This window comes from Fukomys damarensis, unplaced genomic scaffold, assembly GCF_012274545.1.
Source record: "Fukomys damarensis isolate Sample0158 unplaced genomic scaffold, DMR_v1.0_HiC HiC_scaffold_19, whole genome shotgun sequence".
Lineage (NCBI taxonomy): Eukaryota > Metazoa > Chordata > Mammalia > Rodentia > Bathyergidae > Fukomys > Fukomys damarensis.
Window position 1 is genome coordinate 54,365,925 of NW_022900931.1, and position 8,706 is coordinate 54,374,630.

The window sequence follows — 8,706 nt, forward strand, 5'->3', positions numbered from 1 at the left end:
AAAAAAAAAAAAAAAAAAAAAAAAAAAAAAAAAAAAAATGACAAAAAATCTTGCAAACTGCAAGAACAAAACGACTTGGCACTTGGCACGTACAGGGGAACCCAATATGATTAACGGCAGACCTCTTAGAAACAATGGTGGCCAGAGGCAGTGGGATGATGATTCAAAGTGCTAAAAGAAAGATCTGGCAACCAAGAATTTATGTCCGGGAAAACTGCTCTTATAAACATAAAGGAGAAACTCAAACATTCCCAGAGAAATAAAAACAGAAAATGCATTGCTAGCAGAAGTGGCCTAACAAAACCAAACAAAGATGCTACAGAGAATTCTTCCCGCTAAAATAGAAAGCCAGTAGACGGTAATTCAAATCCACACCTAGAAATAAATACCACTAGCAAATGTAACTACATAGGTAAATATATAATGTAAATGTATTTTGCCTTACAGATCTTTTCCTTCATCCTGTCTGATTTAAAATGTAACTGCATAAAGCAATACATTATGCATTCAATTTATATTCTTTTTTATACTATTGCAAATGGATTTTTTCCTAATTTAATTTTCAGAATGATCATTGCTAGTGTAAGCACCAATGATTTTTTTATTTTGCTCTTATCTCTTGCAACTCTGATGAACTTATTAATTATAATAGCTTTTTTTTAGTCTAATTCTTAGGATGTCATACTTGGAAGATTTATTCCATTTACAAAGACAGATCAATTATTTTACTTCCTTTCCAATCTGTATGCCTTGAAATACTTTTTTTCCCCAGTTTCCCTGTATAGAACCTCTAATAAAACATTAAATATAATTGGGAAAAGTAGACATCTTTGTCTTTTTCCTGACCTGAAGAAATTTAAAACTTCCATCACTATAATAAAAAACCTGAGGCATCAACTTATAAAGAAGAAAAGGTTTATTCTGGCTCACAGGTTTTTGAGGTTTCCATCCATGACTGGCTGGCCTGTAGCTTTTAGGCTTCAGTGCAGAGTACATAGTGGAACAAAGCCAGTCACCTCTCAGCTGAAACACAAGCAAGAAGGGGCTGAGGTCCCACAGTAGCTGTGGACCCGGAGTCCTCCTTCGAGACCTCACCTCTTAAAAATAACAGCACCCCACTGAGCCTGCCTTGCAAAATGCAAGGTCCTGAGTTTGATCCCCAGTCCTGCAAACAAAACAAAACAAAACAAAGCAAAAATGCAAAAACAAATAAGAGAACACCACCACCCGGGCTGGAGATTGGGCCTTAAGGAGGGCAGCGGGAGGGCTGCATTCCATCTTTCAACAGGAAGTAAGATTGTTTTCATCAGACATTATGGTGTGTGTGTGTGTGTGTGTGTGTGTGTGTGTGTGTGTGTGAGTGAGAGAGAGAGAGAGAGAGAGAGAGAGAGATCCTTATATCAAGTTTTATTCTCACTTTATTGAGCATTTTTTATAGTGAAAAATGATTGCCTGCAATCCAAACTGAAGGAACTCTGAGGCACATAAGTAAATATATTGATTAGATTGGTGAAGTCTATCTCCTGTTAAACTGGTAAGATGTCTAGAATGTTTTCCTCTTGTGTGGGGGGTACTGAGAATTGAATCCAGAGCCTTCACACTGGGCTGTATTCCCGGCCCCTTTTTTTTTTTTACTTTTTATTTTTGAGATAGGGTCTTGCTAAATCACTATGTTGCCAGGCTGAGCTTGAATTTCAGATCTTCCTACCTCATCCTCCCAAAATGCTGGGATTACTGCTGTGCCTGGCTGGTCAGAATGTTTTCTATCAGACAGACACATAGAGCTGCTGCTGAATGTATCATTATGAGAGAAAAGAGAGAAAAGATCATATTGTATATTTTTGTCCCCACTGAAATTTATTGCCTGTCTCTTTCTCCTCGGACCACTTTCTCCCTCCACAACTGAATCTGGGGTTTTATGGGATTACAAATAAAGAAGACTTTTTCCAATGAAGAACCAGCACCAGATATTCCTTTATTTTTATGTTTAGACTCAAGTGGTGATCATAAGCTTCAGAAAAGTTACCTACTTGCCATTAGGAAATTGCAAATTAGTGCTTGCTTCGACAGCACATATACTAAAATTGGAAATTGCAAATTAAAGTAGCAGGAAGATATCATGACACACCTATTAGAACGGCAAGGATCCCAAACGTGGATGACATCCCATGCTGGTAAGGACGAGGACCAAGAGAAACTGTCACTCGTTGCTGTTAGGAATGCAAAATGGTACAGCCCCGGTGGCAGAGTCTGACAGTTCCTTATTCATCAAAATACCATCTTACTGAACTATCCAGCAGCCACACCCCTTGTTCTTTATCCAAGTGAGCTGGAAACTTAAAGTGCACGCTAAAACCTACTTATACATAATTATAGATTTATATAAGAAAGACCAAACTCGGAAGTGACCAGGAAGTCCTTCGGGGGAATGACTACATGAGCTGTGGAATATATAAGTAGCAGTGAAACATCATTCGGCCACGAAAAGACACAGAAGACTCTTCAATCCCTATTACTAACTAGAACAAGCCAAGATGAAAGGCCGCTCCCACGGTCTGGATATGGTTTGAATGTGTCTTCACAGTTCCATGTATTGAAATTTAGTCCCATGGTGAGATACTGAGAAGATACAATATTAATCTGACTACAGTGTTTAGAGGTGGGGCTTCTGGGAGGCGAATGGTATTAGATAAGATCATCCATGAGGTGTAGTACAATCATGACTGAAGACTGGTGGCTAGTGACAAAGAATCCAGAGGATGCACACACCTATGCATGTTCCCTGTGTCTCACCACATGATGCCCTGTGTCACTGTGCCCTCCAACCAGCTAGAAAACCATCACCATCTGCAGGTCCTCAACCTCAGACCAGAACTGTAAGCCAAAGACTTACGTAGTCTGTGGTATTGTGTCCTTAGCAACAGAAAACAGACTTAAGTCCACCACATAGTGCGTGGCTCTTGATTTCTTTCCTATGTGGCACTTTGGAAGGGGCAGTTTATGGAGACAGTAAAAAGATGTGGCTGCCCAGAGTTAAAGGAAAGGGAAGGCTGGGGAGGTGGAGCACAAAGGAGTTTTTAGGGCAGGGACAATACTCTTACTGGGATGATAGATCCATGGCATTATACATTTGTCTAAGCACACAGGATCTACTAAGTAGTGAACACTAACGTAAACTATGAACTTCAGGGAATTACGTCTCAGTGTACGTCCATCAGCTCCAGTTTATGTGCCACTCTGGTGGAGGATGCTGACCATAGGGAAGGCCGGGCGGCAGGGAGATCTCTGGTCCTTCCTCTCAATTTTGCTGTCAGTCTCAAACTGCTGTAGAGCCAGGGATTTAGCTCAGTGGCACCGCACCCGCCTCACAAGCACAAAGTCCTGAGTTCGATCCCCAGCACCAAAAATAAAAATGAAAATAAATAAAATTGCTGCAAAAATAAATGGAAAACTATTCCTTAAGAACCTAATTAAATGAAAGTCAGTCAGTAGGAGACTGACCTCAAAACTAACAAGAAAAATAAAATGCAGAGTTCTGGAACTGTACCGTAGGACAGCAGCACTATAGAACACAAAGAACCACTATTGTCCATAACCAAGGTTAGTTTTTTCCAGAATGTTTTAGAGGATATAGCATACAAGCAACTGAAATTTTAACATAAATCATAAGTCATTACCTTTTCAATGTTTCCATAACAGCTTAGGTTGCTATGCAATCTTAAAGTGTAATATTTTAGAAATTCCAAAGCAAAATAGTCAGTCATCTGTAAATCTAAGTTGTTTTCAACCTGACTTCCAAAAATCTAATAGTACTTAATACATTGAGATATTTAAAATTAATTTTCCCTTCACATCTATAATTCACTTCATTAAACCTAAGTCATAATGCACATTATTTTCTAACGCAGTATTTTCTAATTTTCTTCGAACAGATTTGGAGGAAGGCAGCACATGACACGGGTCCTGGCCAGACATCGGCACTTGCCCGCTGTGTAACCTTGGGCACATTATCTGTGTCTCAGTTTCCTGAACTGTAAATAGATTAAATCAATAGTCTTGTCCCATAGGGTTTTTGAAAGGATTAAATTAGTTAATAATTTAAAGCTCTTAGAACAGTGCCAGGCACGGAGTAAGCACCTAATAAATATTTATTGCTATTATTAACACAATTTTGACACTTCTTAAAAGGGAGCTTGGCTCATGTAGTTATTCTTTTCACCCTCTGGTATAAAACGTTTACCCTTGATGTGGCTATACTATCTATTAATAGAAACCTACCCCCTCTTTCTACTACTCTACGCCTGTTTTGAAACACTTTATGCTGTCAGCAAGAAAAGCAACTCTAACTTCACAAAGCACCACTGCCACTTGGGCATTGCGAGCACAGACCCAGCAGAGAACATTTGCATGGGCCGCCAGCCTGGAAGGGTGTGTCCTTGCCCCTGGCTCCTCTCTCTCCTCTCTCCAATTCCTGGCTGCCATGGGTTGAGCGTCTTTCCCTCCACCGTGTTCCACTGCCATTCTCTTCCTACCTCAGAGCCAGCCAACCATGGACTAAAGCTCTGAGCCAAAAATAAACCTCTCTTCCTTTAAATTGTAGGTTACTGTAGACTCTTCCTTTAAATTGTAGGTACTGTAGAGTATTGTACCCAGCGAATGCTACCTAAGGCACTATCAGCATTTGCAATGAAAACTTTGCTTGTTCTGTTTTTTCCTCTACTGGAAAGTGAGTTTTCCAAGGGCAAGGGCTTTATCTTTTGGTTTGGTTTCAGTTGTTGGGTTGTTTTGTTCTGGTACCGGGTATCGAACTCGGGCCCTTGCGCTTGTGAGGAAGGCGACGGAACCACTGAGCTAAATCCCTGGCCCTTCCAAGGGCAAGGGCTATACCATGTTTGCTGCTCTATCTTCTGCCTCTACAACTCACTCTAAGTTTCCTTGGCCTCTCTATGTAAAAGAGCAGCCCTTCTCGCTGTCCCCCTTGGCCTGCTTTCTTCTTGTTTACTTATAGTTTTTTCAAGTCCCCACAAGAACACAAGCCTCACATCCCCATGTGTCATCTATTAAACAATTAATATTCGTTAGTGAATAAAGACCGCCTGCGCTGGGGATGGTGGAGCACACCTAACATCCCAGCACTGAGGGAAGCTGAGGCAGAGGAGCCTCACGTTGGAAGCCAACCTGGGCAAATGAGTAAGAGTCTGTCTCAAAATAAAAAAACAAACAGGTCTGGGAATGTAACTCAGTGGCAGAGCACACCTTCGGTTTAATCCCAAGCACTGGAGAAAAGGAAAGAATATCTGGTGAATAATGGGCTACGGTGGTTTGGAGGGGCAAGTTTGACCCCGAAAGGTTTATGTGTTGGGAGCTCGGTCCTCAGTATGGCAGTGAGAGGCTGTGGGACTAGAAAGAGGTGAAGCCTCGCGAGAGGTGCTTCAGCGATGGGGAGTTACCGTAGTTCTTGTGGGACCTTATTTAGGGCCCCAACAGCGAGTTACAAAAGAGCAGCCCCTCTGCTTCCAGTCTCACCATGTGATCTCTCCTAGCTCCCGTGAGGCCAGCACCAAAAGCTCAGCAAATGAGGCCACTGATCACAGACTTTCAGTCTCTAAAATGTGAGCTAAATGGTCTGCCTCTCTCCTCTCTCCTCATAATCTAATCTCAGGTATTTTGGTTTGGTTTGGTTTTTCAAGACAGGGCCTCACTGTGTAGTTCAGACTGGCCTTGAACTCACTGTGTGGCTCAAACTGGTCTTGAACTTGCAGTGATCCTCCTGCCTCAGCCTTCCCAGTGCTAGGATGACAAGTGCATGCCACCACCCTGGGCAAGTATTTTGTTACAGCAACAGAAAATAGATTAATACACAGACCCTCAGCAGATATGCTAAAAAGATAAATTTTCCCAATGATGTCATGAAAAGATCAAATGAGAGTTCTATTTCCCATGGCCAATCTAAACATAATAGAATTTTCCTTTAGAAAATAAAATAGTAACCTCATTGCCTCTTGCAGAAAGCAGACTCATTCTACTAGAAAACCATGGTCGCTCAGCTCAAATTGGTGTCCACCACTGCCCAGAAACCCTACTGAGTTGCCAGTCATTTGCACTGTTTCTCACCTTCCACAAGAACCATCCAAAGTCCACAGGTGGCAATCCTTTCAGAGCTTCCAATAATAAACAGCTGGCTGTGGCCCATATGCCATAAGTTCACCGCCACTGGTAGCCCCTCCTCTTCCTCCAGTAAATAAACCCCTCGTCATAGTTACTTGTTGACGTGTAACAAATTACCGCAAAGCCTAATGCCTTACAGCACACATTATTTCCTCACTCTACTTGTTCAGGGATCCAGGTGTGAAGTCCCTGGGCACCTCCAGCCCAACCCCTCTGCTTAGGTCTCCTGTGGATGCTCACCTGGTGTAAGATCCTCTTCCAAGCTCCCTCACACGGCTGTTGGTAGGACTTGGTGCTTTATAGGCTGTTGGTTGAAGAATTCCCTTGGTTTCTTGTCCTGTAAGCCTTTCCACAGAGCAGCTGAGAACACGGCTGCTGATTTTCCTCAGAGTGCACGCCATACAATAAAGCATATCAGTGTCCACCACAAACCTGATGGAAAGTGACAGAAATGTATTCTCTCACAGCCTGGAAGCCAGACGTCTGAAATCAAGTCTCCCTCTGCAGGTTGGGTTTAATGCACAATCCTTTCTTGGCTCTTCTAGTTTCCGGTAACTCCAGTGGTTCTTGGCTTATGGCTGTATAACTTCAATGCCTTCTACAACTTTCACATGTTCTCCCTGTGTATCTTAAATCTCCCTCTGCCTTCCTCTTAGAAGATCCCAGAATAACCCAGGATGTCCTCAATTAATTTTATCCACAGACCTTTTTTCTAAGAAAAGTTACATTCACAGGTTCCAGGCGGAACTATCCTTTGGGAAATTCAACCCACTCTATCTGGCTCAATGACTGACAACTGACCATCATGTTTTTCAAGCCAGAAACCCAATAGCTGTTTTGTGCTCTTTTTACTTGTTCCTAGGGTCTCATTGCCTCTCTCCCTGGAATATTACAGCAGCCTTCTGTTTATCCACAGCTGCTCCTGTGTTCTACCATCCATTCTCTGCACGGTACAGTGGAGTTGTTTGGAAATCATTATTATGCTACAAATCTGATTATGCTCCACCCCCCACACACACATACACCTTACTCTCACCTGCTCACAGTTCTTAGGGAATGAACTAATAACACTGACATAGTCTGTATTAAAAACCAATATTATAAGAGGACAGACTTTAAACTGAAGCTTTAAGACGGTAATATATAAATGGTAAAGAAACATTACGTGAAATAACTTTTAAAAGTCCCTACAAAAACTGATGAATTTGTAGTCATGAGAATTACTAATAAAGCATGGTACAACATATAATAGTATTCAATGACTATTAACCAGTAGATAAATAATAAAATAGTGAATGCCAAAAATAGTATCCATTATTATTTTAGATTTTGAGTTCCTCAGAGACTGTGTATGTCATGACTTCACTTCCCCTAAAAGATTAGTGAAGAGACCCTAGGCTACCTAAAATTCTTATGATCAAGGCATCTTTTTGGTTTGCAGTTTAACCTAGTTACACCTGTCAACCAGTCATGATAATTAGTAGGTAAGTGAAGCCTGTCACCAATTAGCAGGAAGAAGAGCTCCTGGGATAGGTGTGGAGGGAGAAACAGACTAACAAGATTTCCACTGTAGTTCAAGTTATAATTTTAGTACAGTGTATTCCATGTAACCGGCAGTGTGATTGAAAAATACATTGCTTAAACTTTTAAAATTTATGACAGTAAAACGTACATTGCTACTCATCCCCAAGAAATCCTCCCCCTCGCTTCAAACACTCTCACCCAATCTTTCTTGCCACTTTCTGAAGCAGTTCTGGGCATTCCCGTGACTGTCTTTAGTTACGCTCTCGTGGCTGCCTCGATATTCTGAATCAGTTCGAAACGTTTACCTTTCATTGGGATTTTGACTTTGAAGAAGAGCCAGAAGTCACTTGGTGCCAGATCCAGCGAATGAGGTGGACAAAGGTGCACGATAAAGTTTGTATAAACTTGCCTTTCCTTTGGATGGCACCCAGAAGAAGCGTTCGCTGTATTTTTTTTCTTTTTTTTTTTTTTAATCGCAACTTGAAAGACACTCATGAAAGACGACGACTTCCGGGACTGCTGTAGGTGGCGGCAAGAGTGACAGGATAAGGGTGCAGCCAGGGGAGTACTAATGTCAGTGTGCCTTCTACTATAATAATTTTTTAAGAATTTAAACATTCACCATATATTCTCATCACACCTTGTAACAAGCATAGTTCTGCTAAAAAATATTCTTCATCAACTGTCGCGAGCCGCGACGTCCGGGTCCTGCCAGCAGGTCCTAAACCTGAAAGGATGAGGACAGAGAGACGGGAGGCACCTTTCTTCTAGTTGCTTGCTCGCGACGTCCGGGTCCTGCCAGCAGGTCCTAAACCTGAAAGGATGAGGACAGAGAGACGGGAGGCACCTTTCTTCTTCAGTTGCTTGCTTGCTTTATTATAGAACCTCGCCCTTTTATACTCTCCAGCTGCATGGGAGCGAGGGAGCGAGGGTACCGCCCACACATTCCAGAGGGAAACAATAACGACCATTATGGGTTACATCTGCTACTAGCTGAACTCGCCCGTGGCTATG

At 42.0% G+C, this 8,706-nt stretch overlaps 1 long non-coding RNA gene across 1 annotated transcript in view; it reads right to left on the reverse strand.

The window, feature by feature from the left end:
• Positions 1-8,407, reverse strand: part of LOC104874023 — an 11,001-nt gene extending 2,594 nt beyond the window's left edge. The window contains exons 1-2 of the long non-coding RNA XR_783630.2: positions 7,891-8,407; positions 6,409-6,600 (exon numbers count right to left, since the gene is read on the reverse strand). This is a non-coding gene — a long non-coding RNA (uncharacterized LOC104874023). The remainder of the gene's footprint in view (positions 1-6,408; positions 6,601-7,890) is intronic.
• Positions 8,408-8,706: the final 299 nt, after the last annotated feature.